Source organism: Marmota marmota, unplaced genomic scaffold, assembly GCF_001458135.2.
Source record: "Marmota marmota marmota unplaced genomic scaffold, marMar, whole genome shotgun sequence".
Classification (NCBI taxonomy): domain Eukaryota; kingdom Metazoa; phylum Chordata; class Mammalia; order Rodentia; family Sciuridae; genus Marmota; species Marmota marmota.
Genome location: NW_026000164.1, coordinates 19,280,462 through 19,304,564, shown reverse-complemented (window position 1 = coordinate 19,304,564; position 24,103 = coordinate 19,280,462). Strand labels below are relative to the sequence as shown.

The following is a 24,103-nucleotide window of genomic DNA, read 5'->3' as shown; positions in this document are numbered from 1 at the left end:
CTGAAAGGGAAGGAACCAAAAAAAAAAAAAAAAAACCCTCTAATAGCCTCTCATTGCCAAGTACAAATGGGCAAGCACACACTCACTCTGATGCTTAGGGGTTAACAGTGAAGATGAAAAGAAAACATCATTTTCCCCTTAAAATCCCTGCTCTGAGGTATTTAGGCTGATTTACAGTTTACGTAATCTTGATGGCTCAATCAGGAAGTGAAAATTTTAAGTGCGTGTGCTATGGACGGGAGGAATCATGTGACCCGCAGCAATGAAAATTATGCCCCAGATAAGTACACTAAGAAAAAATAAACTTAATAGGAGTTTAAAAATAGGATTTTTTTTTAGAAATACCAACCCATGAATATATTATGGCTTTTGAGAAGCAATAATTTGTTTGGAAGCCTTGAAATAAATCCCCGGGACTGTTTTAAAAATATTACAAGATCAAAGAAGTGCTCAGTGAGAAATTAAAGCTTAATTATCAAAGGAATTGTTTCTCTGAAGATCATATCCACTCAAGGCTTATGTTAAATGCTACTTTTCAATGCTATCTGCAGATCATGTGATACATAACGTCATTAAATAAAACAGTTGCAGCTACATATAAACACTTTTGCTTTATTTAGCATATAGTGCTATTAGTTCCTGGAGCACAAAAACTGCTTAGTTTTATCCAGACTACACACGAAGTTCTATAAATTTCAAAAGGTCATTGTATCATATTTAGCAAATATGTTCTCAAGAAGAAAATTTAAAAGCCCTAGAAATTTTCATTTGAGCTTGTGACAGACCACCCCTGGACAGTCTGAATTATTCTTGTGAGTTACATAAGTTGTGGTGCTGATATTGGACCATGTACATTCATCTACACTAGAAATCAAAAGGTGGAAGATGAAGGTTAAAACACCGCAAGTGTAATGGACTGACTGACTGATAGACTACTTTATATTACAGAAACTACTTAAGATATATTTTGGGCTACTTTTCTAAAACAGAATATATTAATAAAAATATACTGAAATTAAAAGTTTTGGCCTCTGGCTGTTTTCTCAATGAAATTTCTGTTAATAATATGTTAATAAGTAATAATATATTAATACCAATAATAAAAATTTAACAAGTATTTGTAACTTCTAGTCATTACTGTTATCACTTTAATGCATGTTTCAAAGTAGTGTTCATAGTTTTATTTTAGCCTTTTAAAAAAAATTATAACAGCTCTGGGCAAGTGACAGGGTAAGGTCAGAGACATGAATCCATTCTGAATTTTCTTGATTATTAGTTCATCTTCCTTTAATTCTTAAACACAAGCAGTGGCTGGAGCAAAGAAATTATCAGCACATACAGTAATCTTACAGAAAACAATGTTACAGTAGATCAAGAAAAGTCAGGGAAGGTAAGGAGCATAGATTCTTCCAAGGTGGGGTATTAAATAACATCTGTCATCATCTTACTAAACTTGGTATCATACTTGCTGACCTCATTAAAGAAAGATGAACTGGTCACCAAGAAACATCCCAACAATCACCACAAACCTAGCTCTGCCACTTGCCTAGACTTTAATTCAGAATGGTTCTGAAAACGTATTCTTCTCAACTCCCTCATTCCTTGAGTCAGGAAACTGGCAAAGTTAGGAGATTCTGCTGTGTTACATAGATAGTTGACTGATAGCTGAAACCAGACTCAAGATTTCTCAATTTCTGGGCTGGTGTTCTTTTCACCAAGTGCTGCCTTACAACTTGGATCTGAGATTCAAGTAACTACCAGTGAGCCAAGCCCTGGATACTTCTCTCTCATTAATAACTGAAGTGGAGTCAAGACAGAAAGCTTCACTCTGGCCCACTCTCGCCTAGTCCCCAGCTCTTACAGGCCCTCCTTCCTGTCTTTACCTCCTGGTCCATGCTGAGCATCATGGCCAGGAGGAGCAGGGCAAGTTCTGGGCAAGGGAGAGCTTGTTCAACTGTGAGGGTTCCAGTCCCTCTGCCTGGCTCCCTCACATAGCCACCTCATTTTCCCCAATGGAACAACCAAGGCACTAAAGTAAGGAAGAGCACGTATTTTAGTTCGCACCACAGCTGTATAGGAAATACGGATAAACACAAGAGCCGAATAATATTAAAGAAATTACCACTTCATAATATTCACCAAAACTAATTCTGAGAGTAAGAAGTTAAACGTAAACTGGGCATACTGATGCACACCTGTAATCCAAGCAGCTGGGAAGGCTGAGGCAGGAGGATCAAGTTCAAAGCCAGCCTCAGCAACTTAGTGAGACGCGGTCTCAAAAAAAAAACGGATTAGGGATGTGGCTCAGTGGTTAAGCACCCCTGGGTTCAATACTTAATATTAAAAAAAATAAAAAGTTAACTATAAAAGGACAGAAAGGAAACTATTTAAGTATAAGGAAACATTTCTGAATTTAAATGGGAAAGTTAGACTCAGCTTTATAAACTGCAGTGGAAAAGGCAGCACACGGCAAAGTGAGCTGAGTCACTTACTACAAATGTCAGATGTTAAAATCCAGCAAACACAATCAAAAGGAAAGCAAAAAGTAACATACCTGTAATGGATGATATATAGTATTTGCAAAGGTAAAATATGCTAACAAAAATTCACACAAAAAGTCAATTAGTGGGAAAAAACTTTGAAATACACTAGCAAAAACCAAGATTTTTTTCATCAATCAAATTCACAAAGATGAACACCAGAAAGAGCAAGCCACTGAAGGAAAGAAAGACCACCAAGGCCCAAAACAGCTTTGACTCATGACATGTCAATAAATATCACCTAAGGAAACACCCACAGCCACACAGGGAAATAACAAGAATGTACTTCAACATGAAACTGAGAACAACCTGAACATCCAAAAGTGGAGGGATGTACGGGACAAAATACATCAGAGTAAACCCACGTGCTTAAACAGGGGTTTTCCAGGAACACTTAATGACATTGGAAATGCTGGGTATTTAATCGCACATAAATGTGATGTCGATATTATTAGGGAGAGGGAGCGAGGGAAGGAAGAGAAATGGAGAAGGTGCTAAGGAGGGAAGAAGGCCAGGAAGGAAGGAGTGCACAAAAGAAGGAGAGAAGCTAGTTTTGAGATGAGAATGAAAAATAATACATTAAAAAGTTTATGAAGCTGGATGTGGTAATTCCAGTGGCTTGGGAGGCTGAGACAGGAGGATTGCGAGTTCAAAGCCAGATTCAATAACAGCAAATAAATACAGTTTATGAAGGGGCAGAAAAGAGAATTTACATTTTCCATTAACCTTTATAATCTTGAGATGTTTGATATTTCCTATAAGAAACATTCTTTTTATAATTGAAAAAAGGATATGTAAACTAATGAATACCCTATAAATATTTCTCAGCTCCATAAAGTTGTTAGTTTTGTGTGTGTGTGTGACAAGATATGCTTATATGATATTTAATATGTAAAATTTACATTAAAAAACAGAAGAATATGAATTAAAATATAAACAGTGGTTGCCTTTATGCAGTGCTATTGTGTACATTATTTTTCTATACCTTACAAATTATCTATAATTGTCATGTTGTTTTCATAATAAGGAAAAAAACCCACAAAATCACAATTATAGGACTGCTGAATGAAGAAGTTTTACTACTCATAGTTAAATTTCAAAATACAGAATATCAGTAGACACAAAAATCTGCCCTACTGCCAATAAATTTTTTTTCTTCAACTTAGAGGAACCCATGACACACCTTCAGAAAACAGTAGGAACTGATGGGTGTGTAGGAGGTGGGAACAAATCATATTTCTTAGCTGTCAAACTGTTTTCTCCATGTAGCGGTTCAGTAAGAGTCTTACTGAAACATGAGAATCTTGATAGTAGAAACATTACAGATGCTCTCCAACTTACGATGATTCAATTTACCATTTTTCAACTTTATGATGGTGTGAAAACAAAATGCATTCAGTGGAAACCATTCTTCTTGCATTCTGATCTGTTCCTGGGCGCTGGTGATGCTGGGCACTGCAGCTCCCTGTCAGTCATGTGATTATGGGAGTACCTCTACTCTCCAGTGCACTGTGTTGCTAAGCTACAATGTTATGCAGTTTAGGGGTACTAAATGCATTTTTTAACTTACACTACTTTTAGCTTTTGATGGGTGAATCTGGACATAGCACCAGCATAAATGGAGGAGCGTCTGTACTGGGAAAATGGCCCAAAGGTCATAGGCAAAAGTAGTAAATGGACAAAAGAGGAAGGCAGGAGTCCATGAAAGCAACAGAAATATCAAGGGATTAAGATGCAAAAGTCATTAGATCCAAAAGAATTTGAAGATTGGAACTCACTTCATATACCCCCACTCATAGTGATACTACTATTCATGGTATCTAAAATGTAGAGCAACCTGAGCGTTCATCAAACACACAACAGATGCTACAAGGATGAACCTTGAAGACCTTATACTAAGGGAAAGAATCCAGTCACAAAAAGACAAATACTGTGTGATTCTATCACATGTGGTACCCAGTCTAGTCAAATTCATAGAGAAGGAAAGAAGAATGGTGTTTTCTTCTTTCTTCCATGAGGGAATGGAGATTTTTATTTTAATGGATATGGACTTTCCAGCTTTGCAAGACGAAAGGAATTCTGGAGATGGACAGTGATGACAGTTGCACAGTAATGCCATTGAACTACATGCTTAAGAATGGTTAAAATGGTAAATTTTATGTTGTGAATTTTACCACTAAAGTTAGAAATAATTTTAAAAGTGTGTGTGTGAAGTGTGTGTGTGTGTGTGTGTATATATATATATATTTACATGAAGAAACACTCTAAAAAGTGTGTGTACACGCATGTACATGTATTTGTATATATCTGAAAGAAAGAAATCAGAAGTCAAAAGTCTGGCAGGAGGTTCCTGATTTGGCACACATGAAAGTTTGAAGAATATCAATGGCACAGGAATCAAAATAGATATCGTTTCTGATGCTTAAATTTTAAAAACGTAATTATAGAAGTCAGCCCAGAAACACAGATCAAAAGTGAAAATAAGAAGGAACACTGTGTTTAACTTGAGAAGACTATACCATGGTTCTCTGTGGTTTTAAGAGACCCTCTCATTACAGCCAGCTTGAAAAACTCCCGCAACTTGGAAAGAACCTACAAATCCAAGCAACATCATCAGCTAACAGGAAAAAACAGAAGCACGAGGGAAAATCTGAGTGTCCCGAGAATATAACCTACACCCACGGCACACTATTCTCAAAGAATTAAAGGACTTTGGAACTGGACAAAGGTCCTAGGGTAGAGAGGTTTCAGGATCTAACACGCAGAGAGGCTGCTCAAGGTTGCTCAGCAACACAAGACTCAGACACACCCTGGAGGATTAGTCATGTTTTGCTGTTTATCTCTTAAGTGGGTAACTTTTTAAAGGTAAGAAACATAGAATAGTTGGAATGTTCTTTCTACAAGTCACTTGGCTTATTTGATTTTGTTCAAAAAATGTCTACTAAGTTCACAGGACATAACTACCCCTCTGAAACTAAGCTAGGTGCTGGATGGTGCCTAAGATACTGCTATTCTCCTGGCAAATGGGCAGCTGCAAGTTAACGGAGGTACAGTGTGCTGTTGCACAAGTAAGAGGGGCTCTAATCTGGTTGGTTAGACTGAGGACGGAAACCTGTCAGTGGTAATGTTTCAATAATAAGAGCAGTCGCGGGGCTGGGGCTGCAGCTCAGTGGCAGAGTGCTTGCCTGGCAGATGTGAGGCGCTGGGTTCGATCCTCAGCACCACATTAAAAATAAATAAATAAATAAAGGCATTCTGTCCATCTACAACTACAAATTTTTTTTAAAAAAATAACAAGAGCAATCATTGTCACCAACTTGGATCAGGTTAGAACCTGTTGAATATGAGGTGCCATGCTAGGTATCATAATGGCATCTAAAAAGAAGCATGGAGCTTAGAATGGACAGAGAGAACCTGCAAAGAGCAATGGGCAGAAAAAGCCAGAGCAGTGGGACAGGGTCATGGAAGACCAGGAAGGAGAATGTATCAAACACTGAGTATTACAAAGAGGTCATGGAAGATAAGGACCCTAATCTATCTAAGAATCTGACAACAGGAAGCACTTTAGGGAGCTTACCAGGTTGGCTAGAGCAGGATCCATTTGGTCACAAGTGAGTAAGCCAGAGGAAAACAGCCTGAGTGTTGGGCAAAAGCACAGAAATGGAGATAGCAAGAGAGATGGTTCTGGTCTGGGGTTGTGGCTCAGAGGTAGAGTGCTTGCCTGGCATGTCTGGGGACCTAGGTTTAATCCACAGCACCACATGAAAATAAATAAAATAAAGGTATTCTGTCCATCTACAACTAAGAAATAAAATTAAAAAAAAAAAAAAAGAGAGATGATTCTTCCCAAAGTGGAGGCCTGGCAGAAGTAAATGGAGAGGTAAATAAAAAGCAGGGTGATGATGACAGGTTAAAATTTTTAAAAATGAAGAAGACTGGAGGTTGTTTCAGTGCTCAAAGGAAAAAGTCAATGGGGATGACTGGGGTACAGTCAGAGAGGAAAACCTTTGAGAAGGTGAGATTGGAAGCAGATGGGGATGGGGCCCAGAGCCTTGAGATGAGGAAGGACACTCGCCCCACCCCCCGGCCAACACACACGCAAACACAAGAGCAGGCAAGGAAAAACAGGCAGCTGCAGACAAACCATGCCGAGCTGAAGAACCTGAGCGGGTTCATCCTCTGGATCCTCTTTTCTCTGAGGCACAGGAGGAATCGCCCACCGAAAATGAGTGTCAAAGAATGGGTCACGTGGGTGGAACTGCTACTAGATGAGAGAGGGCCAACTGGCACTGATCAACCTCCACAGACAAGAAGTTACCTTGATGAACAGGTTTCTCCCACATGTCAAATCACAAGTGCCACATCCCATCCTCCATGTGTCTGTGTGGCGTTTACCAAACGCTAAGAAAATAAATGAAAACTCACCTGCACTGAGCAGGCCTCATGAGAAGTCTCCTCTTCAGTACAGTAAGATCTGGCAAGCCGGCTGTCATCAGGAAATCCATTTTCTTCAGCCTCTCACCTCCTACACAAAACAAAGACAAGGTGTCCAGTGCCGGTGTGCAGAAAGACACCAGTCTGCAGTCAAGCTGGTGTGTATGGGCAACCAAGGCTGCATGATTTCATGGTCCATGCTCGCTGGAACTTCTAGTTTGATCTGAGTTGGGTTTTTGTTTCTGGGGTCATCAACCCTGACACATGTGAAGGCATAACTACTATGAAGGCCAGACTCGTCCCCCTGCCAGGGCGGTGCAGAGATGTCAAATGGGGAAAGGCCTGTCCTGGCCATGGCCACTTCTCTCAGGCACTGCTCTTATTCCTGCTCCTGCCAGGAAATGCTAGAGAGAGCAGAATTGAGGCCAGGAGCTGAGCACAACCATGCAAGTCCAAACACAGGCTAGAGAAGGCAGTATTTCAAGTGAGTGGATGTTGTATTTTTCCTGAGTGTGGAAAGGCGTGAAATACATCTTTCTTTATAAAATCCTTCTGTAGAGACAGAATTCCTGTAATTAACATAAAGCACTCCTGGTATTTTCAAGACATACATCTCCCAAAGAACTCAACAGAAAACCGTTTAATTCTATATCCTTTTGGGTGAGAATGGTAATACAACAGTAAAACCAGATCAGTTCAGCCAACTGTGGAGCGCTGCCACAAACAGTGAGATCCCTGAATTGTAGTGTGATTCTCTGGCTTTTCATGACCCTTTTTTAAAAGAATCATTTTCTTGTGTTCTTTTATTATAAAAGTGGGATAGTGGTGCCAGCCAACAGGTACATGTGCGGTGAAGCAGGCCCGGCTCTCAGTGCTCTGCCTGTTCCAACCGGCCCTGCAGGCAGGTACTCTCCTTCTTCTCCCCACTAATGGAGAAGCACATGGAGGTCATTCCTGTATCTCTGGCCAGCAGAAGAGCACATGTGCCAGCCCAGGCTGTCCAGTCCCAGAGTCTTGTGCTAACCACTTCACCACACCAACATACCACAAAATTACCACTCAGATTCTGAATTTTGGTTGTCAGAAGAGAAAATCATCATTTATCCTACCTCTGTGCTATCATTATATCTTCAACGTCCTCCAAAGGCCTATGTGTTAAAGGCTGGGCTTCCAGGGTGGTGCTATTGGAAGGCAACTGAACCTTCAGGAGGCGGGGCCTTGTGGGAAGTCCTTAAGGGGATGCCCTGAGACAGATTATGGGACTCCAGCCTTTTCCTCTTTCCCTTTACTCCCCAGCTTGTGACATAAGCAGTTTTGTTCTGCCACAGGTTCCCAACATAACATGGTTCTTCATCATGGGCCCAAAAGCAATAAGGCCAACTGATCATTAGTGGGGCCTTCAAAACAGAGTCAAAATAAACCTTTTTTCTTTATATTTATCACAAGCATTTGTTACAGTGACAGAAAGTTAACTAACACACTCTTAGAATAATCGTGATATATTTCTTACTCTCTTAATCCTTTGATTTTCAAATCAAGGCATCTGTTAAAAGAAATAAAAGTTTTCTTATATTCAAATTAAAAAACTGTACTATATTTAAGTAAGTAAAACTATACACAAAAACTTTTCCAAGTAGAAATTCTACCCTTAGAAAAGGCTTGTTTCAAGTCGGATCTGCTTTTGTATATAATATGTTATTAAAACAATTTTTTTCCTCACAAGCTTCTTTACATTATGAAAAACGTATTTTCTAAGTGTCCTGGTTTTGTTCTGGTCACATTTACTTAGAATGAATTCAAAATCATTCATTTTTCAAACCTGCATACACCCAATTTTTCCAATATGAAAAATAAAGTTAAAATATTTAGTTTTCCTTGAAGTTGCCTGCAAGCTCAGGCTGGACCTTAGTTTTTATGATATGTTTCTGTGCAGATAAGAACAACATCATATTTAACATGGGAATGCTGGAACTTCTGGGGGCCTCAGCACGGTTAGCTTCAGAAAACAAGAAAATAATGTCTTCCGCCACACCCAGCTTCTGTCAGTAACCTTAGACACAAATATTCCATGATACACAAGTAGAAGACTATGCCAGTCACTTGAGGCTTATTAAGGCTGGCCAACATGAACTGTTATTTCCTAGACTTTCCACATGTACAGACCTGTGATCTATACATTTTTTAGGTTCCTCTGAAATAGACCAATGTACATGGACAACCGATTTTCAACAAAGGTGCCAAAGCAATTTGATGAGGAAAGTGAAGTTCCTTCAACAAATCAACTGAGAAAGTATATGAAAAACAACAACAACAATAAAAAAAAAAAAAACCCTGACCTCTACCTAACAAATTAACTGGTGACGGATCACTACCAAAACATAAAGGCTAAACTGTAACCAATTTAAGAGAAAGCACAGAATAGCTTCACAAACTTGGGAGAAAATAAACAGTATTTGGTTAACAAAGAATACTCAAAGAAAATTTAAAAAATTTTAATTAAGTTATTATGATAGTAACTCAAACCTGTTCACCAAAAAAGTCACTTAAAGAAATAAAAGGTATGCTTCAGACTGGGAAAATATATTTGCATGAAAATTTCTGACAAAATAATTTTATCCATAATATGTACACAAAGACTCCTACCAATCAATAAGATCTTTTTTTTTTTTTTTTTGGTGGCACTGAGGCTTGAACCTAAGGCCTCATGCATGCTAGGCAAACACTTTACCAGTAAGCTACATCCTCAGCCCTAATTAGAATTAAGAAGAAAACAATGCAATTTGAATGTAGACAAAAAAAAAAAAAAACAAGCAAAAGATTTAAATAGACACATCAAAAATATATATGTGAATATGGTCAATGACTACATGCTATTAAGCAAATGCAAACAAAACCAAACACAAAACAGAATGAGATGCTACTGCATCTCTAGTGGAATGACCTAAATTAGAAAAACCATTATACAAATGCTTATAAAAACTGGAGCACCTAGAACCCACATGCATAGCTTCTTACTCATTGCTTACTGCATGCAAAATGGTACAACTGCTTTGGGAAATGACTTGAAGATTTCTTATAAAGTTAAACATACAATTACTATTTACTCAGCAATTAAACCTGACCTACATCTAAAAAGGAATGTGGGTAAAGAGAACTTGTTGATAGCAGCTTAATGTTTATAATAGCCAAAAAATTTAAAAAAAAAATCTGAATGCTGGTCAACAAGAGAAAGGATTAACAAATTAGATCTATCAACTCAGAGGAATATTTGGCAATAAAGGAAGAATGAACTGACCTTAAAGTGATACTGGCCCCCACCTCTCTCTACCCTGAGGTGATGAGCTTTCTCTATCATGCACTTCTAACCATGACATGCTGCTTTTCCATAGGCCCAAAAAGCCAACGTGTCAACATATCTCTAAGACTGATGAGTCACAATAAACCTCTCATCCTTATAAGTTGACTCTCTCAAATATTTTGTCACAGTAACTGAAAGCTGACTAATACACCGGGCTAAAAAGTATTTCAGATTTAATTGTTTTGATATACTTCTAATAAATCAACTAGTCAAAGAATTTCTCATTTCAAGATGGTGATCAGGCATATGGAAGACTTCATTACGGTTGTAAAAAGGTATATCAATCCACCACAATAAAAAAAATATCAGGGGCAAAAGGAGCTTTCCATAAATATCTGGATATCGGAAAGATGAGGGAGGAGCACTGCCTGATGAGCTAAGCAGAGGCAGTTCACACTGGTGGGCTTTCTCAGATGTACTGCTGCTGTGGAGGCAGACCAGTGACTGTATTCAGGAGAATCCCAATGAGGTCCAAAGAAAACAAATACAATACAGGACAGAAGAGACAAGGAGGACAGAAAGGAGATTAATTGAAAATATATAAGCCATTATTCCTTCCATGCTCATTTCCTGTGCTTATAAGAAAAGACTAAGGTTTACATGTCTCCAGGCAAAAAATAAAAATAAAAAAAGGCAGATGATTCTCTAAGGAAGCTAGATAAATGTCTGGTGAGGACTGAACAGTGAGTGTGGTTATGAGAGCCCCCAAATCAAGCTCTCTTCACTCTGACAACTGCTAAGTGCCAGGGCTCTGATGGCCTCGTACCACCCAGGGTAAAGCCTGCTCAGGACAAGAGGCACCCCGGACACACAGATTCAAGTCAGCCACAACACCACTTCGTTTTTAATGTGAATGAACAACCAAAGACAAATATAGATTTAGAAAGCCTGTGATATGGGAGAGAAAACTCAAATAAACACAAAAAGACCTTGGAAGACATAGAAAATTCAAGGGAGCAATTTTTTTTTTCTTTTTTATAACTCAAGCAACTTTTAGGATTTGCCTAGCATGCACAAGGCCCTGGGTCCAATCCCTAGCACTGCAAAACAAAACAACAAACCAACAACAAATAAAAACTTTTATTAGTAACCCTAAAAACATCTAAGAGGCAATCATTACATCCACTCAACAATGACGACAACAGAAACAATCCAAGAAAAAGACCGATGAAAGAGCTATGAAATTAGAAATAAGAGCCCCCAAAAAATAAGCACTTAGGGAGCCTTCTGTGCATGTGCTTGGGTTCCCTAATCTCAAAGCTATAATTCTGATTAATAATTCTACTTGACAGACAGTACCTTACCTAAGATGTACTGTTCTATACCACTGTCAGAAATCTGAAATGGCACGTGCAGAATGTGTCTGTGGCAAGAGCAGTGGCACAATGCTCCACTGCTAAGAAAACCAGAGTCTATTTTTACCTTCTCTGCTAGCTTACAGCACGCCATGTACACTTCCCTTAACACCAGTTTTCACCTTGCCTTTAGAGAGAAGGTAACTAAAGGTCATGTTTTCAAAGTGATACATGAAGACTCCCATAAAGAAGAAGTAATGGGCAAAGTCTAAAACAGCTTAAGGGGAAGACGTCCAAATGCTAACCCATTATCAGTGGGCTAGTAACGGACATTTGTGAAATCTTCCCTGCAGAGTTTCACGAAGAAGATAAATATTCCTTCCATCTGGATGGTTTGCATACTGTCCTTCTTCAAGTAGAGAGAGGGACTGGATCACTGATTTGAAACGCTCCTAGTCCCAAAGCCCCTTTGTATAACATAAAATCCTGTCATGTCCCATTTACTACTCTAAAATAAAATTCAATGATAATATTAACAAGTGGTAACAGCTTTTAAAACATCAATACCCTAGATGTAAGGTAAACTAGGAGAAACTAAAAGAAAAGCAATTTATAATATAAACAACACTTCCCATTTCATATGTAAACAATTTTCAGGTCTAATTAACTACATATTAAGATAGATGTTTCTTAACTTTCTTGAATTTCAGGGAAGCTTTTCATATTAGAAGTATAGGGGGGAAAGAGGTGAGATATAGGTGGACAACAGAATGAAAATGAGTATACTCTTTTGTGTTATTTTTTGTGGTGCTGGGGATTGAACCCAGGACCTCGTGCATGCTAGGCAAGCACTCTACCAACTGAGCTATATCCCCAGCCTGAGTGTACACTTTAAAGCATGCAAAGTTGTGTTTCGAGTAAAATATAGGCTTAAAAAAATGATAAACTATTTTTCACTGATTATACAACAGGACAAATGAAACTCACACGGAATGATACAGGGCAATTCTTTGTATCCTTTGTGCTGCAGGACATGTAAGATTTCTGGCTCCCTCCCCTTCAACAGCCATCATTTTATGACCAGAACACCCTCACATGTTTCCACCACGTCCTCCTGGGGGAGGCACTGTGCCCTTGAGAAGCCCTGGCTATAGGGCATTGGAGTTTGCTCCCAGCCTTCCTACCCAATCAGACTGAGCATCAAATCCTGAAGGACAAGTCAGTAACACACCTGTGAAACAAGTTAATTTAACATGGAAAATGTCTATGAGGAAGTTCATTTGTTTTAGATTCACCTCAATAACTGTCACCATATTCAACACTATTTCTTCTGTTGAATTAAGGATGATTAGTGACACCATGCAGAATATAGAGCAGAAAGTTCCAGCTTTCTTTTATTTAGATAGCGTAAAGTTGCTCCAGTTGGAAAATTGTTAACATCCAAATCTGATTAATTAATGACAAAAAGGGAGTTTTTCATAGAATTCTACGATGCTCATTTCCTCCAAACAAGACTCAGTGCATTCTTTCACATGTGGTCATTACAGGAAGGGGGGAGCAGTTTACTGTAAATGCCTTCTGATGCAATTCCACCATCTCTTTCAAAGGCAGGATTCATCCAAGTAAGGCTTAGTCACGTCTTCAAGAAAAATGCCACTGCACTGAATGTACACAGACTAAACCACATGCCTAAGGAGAAAGATGAGCTGATTCCAGGATTAGAAAACAAATCGAGAGAGGGGTGGTGTGTGTGGGGGTGGGATTTGGGGGTCAATCACATAGCTTCACATCAGAATGAATTATGTGGTATGTCCAAAAATTTGGCCTTCAACTCAGGAAAAAGTCTGACAGATGGGTTACAATCATTGTTTCACAAATCATATGCAAACAGATTTCCTCTTTGCCTAGCTTTTAAAGCAATGTCCTAAAAAATAATATAAACCTCAGTCCTAACCCAGGAACTTGTGTGTCATTAGCATCCCAGCAACTATGGCTATTTAATTTCTAAAATTTTGAAAAGGTAATCCTATACTTTAAAATTTGAAACTGAAACTACATGGATTCCACATGAAGAGGGCGAGACTGGGTAATACTATAAAGCAGTCTGGATAGAAAAACTTAAAAGACAGTTCTGAGTTCTTCCTAGTCAAGGACCAGTTCTTCCAAAATCTCAAATATACCCAGAAGAAAAATAAAGAATGATCTCTATGGTTTACCCTTACCTAGATCACCAAGAATTCTTCTCAGGGCCAGACGCACACATTTGTTGTCATGGAGGAGTCAATGCAAGCCCAGGAGTCACAGAAAACTCCAGGCTGCTGGCAGTTGGAGCCTGAAATCCCCTTGACGAATGAACCGCATGGTGATACACACATTCTGAGCAGGCTATTGGCTAAGGGGAGACAAGGCGTGCGCAAAGCTGATTTGCCACCTTCAGGGCAAGCCTCTTATAACCCATCTCAGGAAGAGGATGGATACACTACGCCCAAGAGAGTCAAAACTAGAGAGGGTTCGTTTTCCTGTGGCATTTTCCTGAATCCTACACAAACCACGAGGAGTACAAACCACAGAGTGATCTGCCTCCTTCAACAGGCAACGCCAGCGAAAAAAGAAATGTGATGTCGAAACTGGCAATTTACAAATAAATCTCATACCACTGCCAAAGTTTGTTTGTGTTGCTCAGATGTAGGTGCATGATTTTACGCCAAAAATTGTGAGCCTTGGTTTGGGGGCTCCATGTTAACTCTGCCAAAAGATGATAAAACTTTCAAAAGGAAATTGCTATGCTGATGATTACAAGAAAAAAAAAAAAAGAATAGTGTAACTGATCTTTCTACAATTGGAGGTTTTCAATATGCCATCCATGGGCCACCTGGATTAGAATTACCTATGACTGGACTCAAGAGTCTCTGAGGCAGCACCTAGCATTTCAGGTTGTTCTTGTCTTTAAAGTTTGAGAACTCCCTTTTCCTGTTGCTAGAGCTGAACAATTATCTCAATCTTTTTTTTTTTTTTTAATTATTCACACATTTCTGATTCCTGTTGAAATCAGGAGCAACAAAAACTATAGAACCTCTTTAGAACAACTTGTGGCTGTAACTCCAGGGAAAAGGATAGCCAGTCTGGGTCTGCCTGATCACCCCAGCCCCCACTGCTCTGGGAAGAGAGAAGCTCAAGCTGAAGGAAAGTGGAAGATGCAGCACTTGAGGATGAATGAACGAACACAAGCATCACCTTAAGCGATGGTGCAAGTGGAAAACATAAAGCACACTGCCAAAACAAAAGGAAGGCAAGGGCGGGGTGGGGGGTGCTGGCTACTTCCTGTTCCAGGCTTGGCATCAGGAACTTTATGCCTTGCCCAGAAGTGCACAGTGGCATAGACCAGATGCCTCATCGCCAGCAGGTTCACATGGGCTGCCTTCTTCACAGAGGGCTCAGCTGGATCCGCATAACCTCACTTCAACAGCCAAAAAACCATGAAGGATTTTTAAATACGGAAATGTTTTTGGAATGGAAGAACCTTTCCATATTTCTTATTCTCATGCCTTCTTTGTTCAGTCTAAGGTTATGTGACTTTCCAGATTTCAGAGTAGCTTTACATCATCTCCCCTCCTTTTAAACCAGTTCAAGTCCAAAGTGCTGGGCAAAAACCTCATCACTAAAATACAGATAGGAAAATGTGATGTGAACAGCACCAACAGGTAAGAAAATAGTTTTTCATTTAAATAACAAGAGTTTAATCTTTTTCCAAAAGGCATGATGTTTCTGAAGAAACTTTCTGGATAAGGGGAGCTCAACTTAGAAAACAGTGTATTTATGAACATTTTTCCAAATGCCCCTCTTGTTTTTTTTTTTTTTTTTTTAAAGAGAGAGAGGAGAGGGAGGGGGAGAGAGAGAGAATTTTTTAATGTTTATTGTTTTAGTTTTCGGCAGACACAACATCTTTGTTTGTATGTGGTGCTGAGGATCGAACCCGGGCCGCACGCATGCCAGGCGAGCGCGCTACCGCTTGAGCCACATCCCCAGCCCCCCCCTCTTGTTTTAAGAAAGATAATTCTGGACTCCGACATCCTTAAACAAAAAGGAAGGAAGTTGACTTTTAACTCTTTAGTATGAGCTGATCTAGCATATTTGGTGTTCCAAGTATTGTGCTAAAAAAAAAAAACTACATCTGTCAGGGTAGTGTTCTCAAATTTTGCATTAGGACTGAGGCCCTTTGTGTTCCCCTGTTGCTCAGTCCAGATGAAAGCAGAGCATTCCTGACTGATGTGGCAGGCCAGGGGACCCTGTGTACACTCTGTTTTTACCTATTCACAGACACCTATGGTAAAGTTAACTTGTGCCACAGTGAAAGACTAAGAACTAACAGTAAAGCAGAACAATTATGACAATATACTATAATAAAAAGCTATGTGAATGTGGTCTCTTAATTTCTGGAACTTTACATTTAATATTTTCAGACTAAATTGACTACAAGTTACAAACCAAGGACAGTGAAACTATGGGGAGCTACTCAGTCAACTTTTTTCTAGAAGCATGGTTAAGAGAAATACTGGCATCAAAGTAGTCCTTGACTACTCAAAACATACCTATACTTCAGGGGTTTAGGACTGAGGTCACTCCCCCCCCCCCCCAAGAATACTGCTGCTAATAACAATAATCAGGACCTTACACAAAATGATTTCACTTATAATGTATATGTAATACCATATATGTGAAATGAAATGCATATTGTAACCATGGTGCAATACTAGTAATTCTATAAGGAATAAAATATTAGAAACATGAATGATCTTTCTGTTTACAACTGTAAGGAGGAGGAGGATTTAGTAAGAGGAGGATGAACCAGACTGAGACTCTTAAGAGCTTTCAAACTGATGATGCTAGTATTTATGCTTTATTTTTCCCCAAACACACTGTGTTCTTTTCTCTTAATATGATGACATCATTACTCTTGCCTTATAAGCTGTTGCAGATACCTTTGAAGGTGCTTCAAAATTAAACAAGAAGAAAAAAAAAGCTTAGAAAGAAAGATTGACTAAAAATATATAAGAAATGTGATAAGTATATAATTGCTTTAGAATGAATAAGACTACAAGAGGCAGGAAAAGAAGAGAATGTAATAATCAAAGTTCCTCCAATTTGACAAAAAAAGGTTCTGTGTTGGATATATGACCTGAACCAGGGTAGCCTGACTGCTTGTGGGGTGGAAGCTACCAGGGGCTGACCAAAAGCAGACAGTGTGAGATCAGCCACATGCGTGACCGGGATGTGTGCAAGGCAGCATCTATGATCTGGGAAGCTCTGGATGGTAAACCTGGTAATAATCTGCTCATCAATATTGCAAAGAAGTAGCTATTTAGACTGGCTGGTGACTCACTGAGTGAGAACCCAGAGTCAGGTGTGGTGTGGTGTGGTGTGTGGTCAGCTTCGTGGTCTGAGAGCGTGAATAGAAGCAAGCTCCCAAATGCACAGCGCTGGCCAAGAAGGGCCAAGCCAAACCCCAGGGAAGCCCAGAGTAAAGAAGCAAGCCCTCCAGAGCTCCATTCTAACAATAAAGCCATTCTTGTGCACGAGATTCTCAAACTCTATTGGAAGGAATGGGAGGGATAGAGGCTAGGTATCACAATTCTGAAATTTTTGTTACCATTAACATAAGTTTTATTAGTTTTATGTATTTTTAATGTTATGAACGTGCCAAAGTGAATCTGAAACAGAATAATATTTAAAGATTTTTTAAATGACAATATAGGCTTTGATCTTACAAAATAGATGGATGACATTTAAAAATGTGTGTGGTGGGGATGTCAGGCAGGTGAAACCCAGTTCTACAAGCAGGGCAAAGTGTGTAACAGAATGAAAAGGAAGGGATTTGGGCTATAACTGAAGGTATCCTTTCCTCTTTGGTTCTTGAAAATATTCAAATTAGGCTAATATGTGGTAATACATTATTGATTGCAAAATAAATTCATGTACTAAAAACAGCAGAATTAAAACAAAAAAAAATAAGAGTTTATCACACTCAGTGTAACTACATTTGTGTGTGTTGTGTGTACTTTTTCATGATGTAAAATAGTCGTTTCTGCCAGTTATAGGAAAGAAAATGGTCTATCAGGAGAGATTAAAAATCATGTTTGAAATGAGGTGGGTGGATCATGTATAGATTTAATTTTAATTGGGGCTCTGCCATACGTCCTTATCTTAGAAACTAATCCACAAACCACGGTTCATTTGCATTACACTAAGCAACAATTCTAAAGGTATCATGCAAATCATTGTTCACTCATTCATCCAGTTTAGTGTCTACCATCCCTGAGGGGTTATGGAGACAGGATAAAAATCGAAAATGCAGAAGCAAAAAAACAAACATCCCGCCTCAAATCCGTTAAATATTGGAGCCGTATAATAATAGCTAACATGTACTGAGTGTGTATTGTGTACCTAAGAGTGTTCTAAGCACTTCACACATCATTAACTCATTTGATCCTCTCAATGATCTTAGAAAAGTATATGTTAACATTATCCCTGCTCTACAGATAAAGAACCTAAGAATGAAGTCAGTTACTTATGAGGCAGAGTCCGTATCTGGACCGAGGAAGTCCGGACCCAGAATTCTACTCTTAATTGCATGGTATCCTGGGCTGTTAATACCACACCCATGCAGAACTGACAAGAAGACTGAGCACTGGTAGGAAGAACATGAAGCACTACTTCCTGGGCTTTGCCAGCCAGCCTTGTTGCTCCCATCAGTGACATACAACACACAGTCTATGCAACACAAGACAGCCTTTGCCACATTGTTCCCGGAAGCATTCTGAACATGCTTCCCAGCAAAAAGTAGTTCAAATTCCTTCTTCCCTGTCTAGAAAATTTATAAGATGTTATGGGCCCTTACTGACCTGTAGTAAACCTAACTCTTATTTAAGAGATAAGAGGCATTCATTCAGGTTTGGTTCTTAAACTTCATGTCAGTCAATCATTTCCAGCATCTCCTTCAGGTCCTGTAGCTAGTGCAACTGCGGCTAGTCTGGCCATACAGAGCTCTTAGGGGTACCTCTGTTCTTTCCCCATGCAATGTTTCTTAGTGGTTTCAAATAGGATTCCAGGCATAAAATATACTGAGACAAGTGTTTCACCATGTTTCATAAAAATATGAAAAGATATGTGCCCAAAGATTATTTTCCAGTCTCATCCACCACCCTTGTCTTCAGTATATAGTAAACCTTATAACAGGGTCTACACAGATGGGAAAATAAGCAAAAATCAACACAATTGTTGGTAGCCTGATTCCTTTCTGAGAAATCTGGTCCTTGAATAAGAACCTTAATTTTTAAATGCTGAGTAAATATAATAAGCACTTGCCTCTTGTATAAGCCAAGTTAAAAATGGCCAGTGCCAATAAATTTTGGAACAAAAGGAAATCAATACTTGGGTTTTCATTTTTTGTCTGACCACTATACCTTGGTCACAAAATTTGAAAATTTTCTCATGAATGCACCTTTTAGCCAAATATAACATCTTTCAAACTTGTTATGATTAAAATTAATGCATAAAATGGCTTGTACCTTGTGACATGGAGAATTAAATTTTAGAATAATTCAGAATTTTTTCAAAATTTAATGAAATATTCAAATAATTAAAAAATCTGAGGCTTCAGTAGACTGTGACAATGCTTCACCATACTTTATTTATATATTTATATATACACTCTCTAAATAATTTTATTAATATTGAATACAAAGAATGTTCAACATTCCTTTTGAAAGATACAGCTAAGATAGGGTATGGTCAAAATAAAATTTCTCATTGAACAATACTGTCTACATGCCAATGTCAAAGTCATCTAAGAAGCAGAAAGAGCTGGGTGCCGTGCTGCATGCCTTTAATTCCAACCACTCAGGAGGCTGAGGCATGAGGATCTCAAACTCAAGGCCAGCCTCAGCAACTCAGGGATACCCTCAGAAACTTGGTGAGACCTTGTCTCAAAATAAAATATGACAAGGGCTGGGGATGTGTCTCTGCGGTTAAGCACCCCTGGGTTCAATTCCCAGTACCAACAAAAGAGAAGCAGCAGCAGGAAATACGATGCTATTGTCCACCATTATAATACTGTTTACGTACATTTAGGTTACTTCTTTTAGTGAACAGATTAATCTGTATATTTCTACCAAGTATTCATTGTGTCTAAAACCAATACTTTCTGCATGGCTGGGACACATTTTCTGTGGTTTTGAAAAATAAAAGGATGATTCAATTATGTACTGATCTAGTCAGTCAGCTTCTAAGAAATAAGTTTTGGATAAGAATGGTAATGTCTGCACTTAACAATACGAAACGTTTTACAAATGGTGGAAACACACTGGGACTTTTTTTTTTTTTATGATGATGATGATGCTTGGTTTTTCCTGCTCCCATCACCCTGTTTCATTAGGGCCCTGGAGAGCAGGAGCACTCACTTGTAAGACAGTCCAATGGTTATGGCACAGGGGGAGGGGAATCAAATGCAAAACCATAGCCTTGGCAAACACAATGCATTCAGACAACACATTAGTGTTTAGCATCAAAACTGCATCTATACCAGCAAAAAGTGATGCAGACAGTAACCTTCTAGACAGCAGCATTTTGTCGGTTGAAGGAATTTGGCAGAGGCCTCTCTAGAATATAGAAATTAGAGGAGTTGTTTTCTGAGTAGAATTAAGGGTACACACAACTGAAAAAGACAGGGAATGTCTCAGGGAGCAAGGGCTCAGTACGTAAATTTACTCACACTGTTAGAGAAGAAAGTTGTTCCAGGCACAACCTTTACTCCCACTGAGGCGAAGTGGGGGCTTGTCTTTCCTGTAGGTACACACGTGAAGCTGTCCTCAAGCTAGCCGAGTGGACATCAGTGAACCGGGTGTAAGTAGGTAGGCTCTGCTTTCTCTAACACTTTGCTAAAATGAACACTTTATAAGCAGTATGTTTTTAAAAACTGCATAACAGACTAGCCTTCACATTCATTTTTGAAATTTACTAAACTTCTAGTTGAGCAGGTACTATCTACCGGTCAGTACTAGTTTTGCCCTTTCATAACTCTGTGGTCTTGTGCAAGTCCCATCTGCTTTCAGAGACCCAGTTTCCTTGTCTATAAATTGAAAAGCTTAAACATCCTTTCACCTTCCTTCCAGTCCAAGCTTAAATGGCTATATAAAAATTATTCTGTAACTTATTTTCTCTCTTAAATATCCTTAACCTAATCTTAGGGAAAATAGTGGGGGAGGAAGGCTTGTCAAAATGGATTTAAGTGTTAACTGTCTGCAGTCTTGGACATTACAGATGTGCAAGCAGCTCTTTAGACTTTATTCATCTAGCCTAACAAAGTTAAGACCTATTGAACAAAAACTCCCCATTTTTCTCTCCTCTAAGCCCCTGACAACCACCATTCTACTCTGAGTTTGACCATTTTAGATAACATCCTATAAGTAGAATCAGGGAGTCCTTCTGTGACTAGCTAATTTCTCTTAGCATAATGTCTTCAGGTTCATCTATGTTGTCCCATTTGGAAAGACTTTCTTCTTTAAGGCTGAATAATATTCCACTGGGTATGTGGGGCAGGGATGGGGAGGATACACACACCCTGTTGTCTTTATCCTTTCATTCATTGATGAACATATAGGTTTTTCCCATAGTTTGGTTACTGTAAATGATTCACAGTGAACATGGAAGTGATCTCTTTGAGATCCTGATTTTAATTCTTTTGGATATATACTCACAATGGGATCACTGAATCCCATTTATAATTGTACCCAAAACAATAAAACACTTGCAAATAAGCTTAATATTTAAATTACTTGTACTTGAAAACTATATCAGATTAATGAAAGAAATTAAAGGTGGCATAAATAAATGGAAAGATATACCATGTTCATGGATCCAAAGATAATACTGTTAAAAATTCCTATTACCCAAAGCAATCTACAAATTTAATGCAACCCATATTTAAAACACTGAAATTCAAGTGGAGCAACAAAAGACCCCAATAGTCAAAACAATCTTGACAAAGTATAAAGCTGGAGGCATCACACTTTCTGACCTCCAAATGTATTACAAAGCTACAGTATTTACACATGATTTTAGAGTGGACAATTAAAACAATATGGCAGACATACAGTATTTACACATGATTTTAGAGTGGACAATTAAAACAATAAAGCAGCCATACAGGCCAGTGGATGAGAAAAAAGGCCAGAAATAACCCAAACACATATAACCAACTGAACCCAGAAAGAACAATCTCAAATGGTATTGGGAAAACTGGACATCCACATGCAAAAGAACAAAACTTATATCTTATACTCTACACACACACAAATCAAATAAAATGAGTTAAAAGATTTAAATGTAAGTCCTGAATTTATAAAACACTTAGGGGGACACATAGGAGGAATGTTTTATGTCATTCGTTTAAGTGATGATTTTTTTTTTAAATATATGACAACAAAAGCCTCTGTAATGAAAGTGAAGGCGGACAAGCGGGACCTGACCCAGCTAAAAAGCCCTGCAGAGACAAGGAGGTAACCAGGACCATGAAAAGGCCACCAGATATCTGATAAGAAGCTACTGTCCAGAACACACAGAGAACTCCGACAACTCAACAGCAGAAGCCTACCTAATGACAACTGGGCAAAGAACTGGATTTCTTCAGAGATGACATATAATGACCATCGAGTACATGAAAAGGTGCTTGACAGGTTCTTCAGGGCAACATGAAGCAAAACCACAATGGGATATCCCTTTTACACCTTTTAGGATGGCTTTTATTAAAAAAAAAAAAAAGTGCTGAGAAGGATGTGGAAAAATTGGAACCCTCGTGCAGTACTGATGGGAAATGGGAAATATGCTGTGGTAACATCTGATATGGCACTTCCATTTCTCCATACACTTTTCCTAATCATTAACGTAGGCACACCTGATAAGCTGATGCACAAATACCATGTTGGTTACACGCATTTTAAGTAGCAATGATACTTTTAATTACTCTATTTCTGAGGACTACACAGTAGATCCATAAACTGCAAATACTTACTAATACCAAATTATTAAGATAATGCTCTGAAATTAGGAAAACTAGAGTTTTTTTTAAACCTATTATGACTTCTTAGTATTATCTTTGTATGGCTATCACAGTTAATCAGCTATGTAAAACCAAAAGCTTTTTAAAACTTTAAACACTGTCACAATATTATTTGGAGCCAGTTAGTACCAATTTCTGATGAGACTATGGTCATGATTTGATTCCCAGATAGGTATAACCTACCCCAACAGTTTTCCATATCATGCAGGGGTCTGTAGAACTGGGATGACAGTAGGGCTTCTCCTTGTGCTTTCAGCCAATGCCTAGCACACAGGATATTATTCACCAAATATTATCAACATGATTGTTTTCTTTGCCAGATTACCACCAAAAAAAATGTCAAATAGATCAAAACCCCTAACTCTAAGAAACAACTACAAGAATTCACTGAGTGCTTTAAGTACCTTTGCATACAGCAACCACAGGAGTAACAATGTATTAAAAGTACTTACAAAGTACATTATTTCAGAGCAACAACATAAATACTTAAGATCTCAGCATTGTTAAGCACTGAAATTCAAAAGCAGCAATTTTTAATATACCATCTCATCTGGGTTTTGGCTATTATTTTCTTTTATTCACCCTTTTTCCTTTAAAAAAAAAGTTACTTGATGAGGTCCTTGTACTTTTCACGGTTCCTCTAGTAGGTTTCTTGGTAAAAGGAATAACAGTTTCTATTTTCACTTTAGTTTCCTTCTCAGAACAAGAAGGAAAATGGCCGGAAAAGTTGGAAAAGTCTACAATATTGTTAAAAAAATATGTGCTTTTATTCTCGTTTGGGGTTATTAAACTCAAGAATACTTATTTTATGTTCCCAAATATGGTGTACATTTCTTCCATAATTTGTCCCCTTGAATCACCATTCCTGTCCTTGGTCCTCCTGCCATGCTCTGAAGCCTGTGCAATCCTCTCCCTCCATCCCTACCTCAACCTCCTCGTGTGGAGCAGAGAAAAGACAAAGGCTCCTGAGCCAGAGCTGCAGCAGGGGTGAGGCTTTAGCTCCCTCTTCTGTACGCTCTGAACACTACCGGCAAAGGGGACTTACAGACATCCTCAGTGCTTCTCTGCTGCTTATGGTTTGGTTAGCCATAGGGCTGGAGGTCACTCTTAGAATATCATCCAGAGGGCTGGGCATACAGCTCAGTTGGTGGAGTGCTTACCGCACATGCACAAGGCTCTGGGTTCAATCCCCAGCCCCCCCCCAAAAAAAAATCCTTTCAAATAAAAAAAAAAATCTAGCTAAAGGCTCTTTTTAGAAGTTCTTATGTTTTTTTCCAGCATTTAGGGATACAAATAAAGTGATTTTGAAGTATGTATTTGAAATCTCTCTAACATTACTTCTCAGGCACCTGGCTCTTACCTA

The 24,103-nt window shown here is 38.7% G+C and overlaps 1 protein-coding gene and 1 non-coding gene across 27 annotated transcripts in view; both read right to left on the bottom strand.

Annotated features, from left to right (window-relative positions):
* LOC125611641 overlaps positions 1-24,103 on the bottom strand; it is a 187,070-nt gene that overhangs the window by 56,625 nt on the left and 106,342 nt on the right. For 25 of the 26 annotated variants that reach the window (XR_007341855.1, XR_007341879.1, XR_007341877.1 and 22 more), the window contains one exon: positions 6,966-7,065. The gene's annotated coding sequence lies outside the window, so the exon portion shown is untranslated. Of the gene's footprint in view, positions 1-4,781; positions 6,279-6,965; positions 7,066-24,103 lie in introns of those variants that run through there. The other variant, XR_007341870.1, reaches the window with a different exon arrangement.
* On the bottom strand, positions 12,430-12,503 carry Trnaa-agc. The gene has a single exon. It is a non-coding gene; the product is annotated as a tRNA-Ala (tRNA).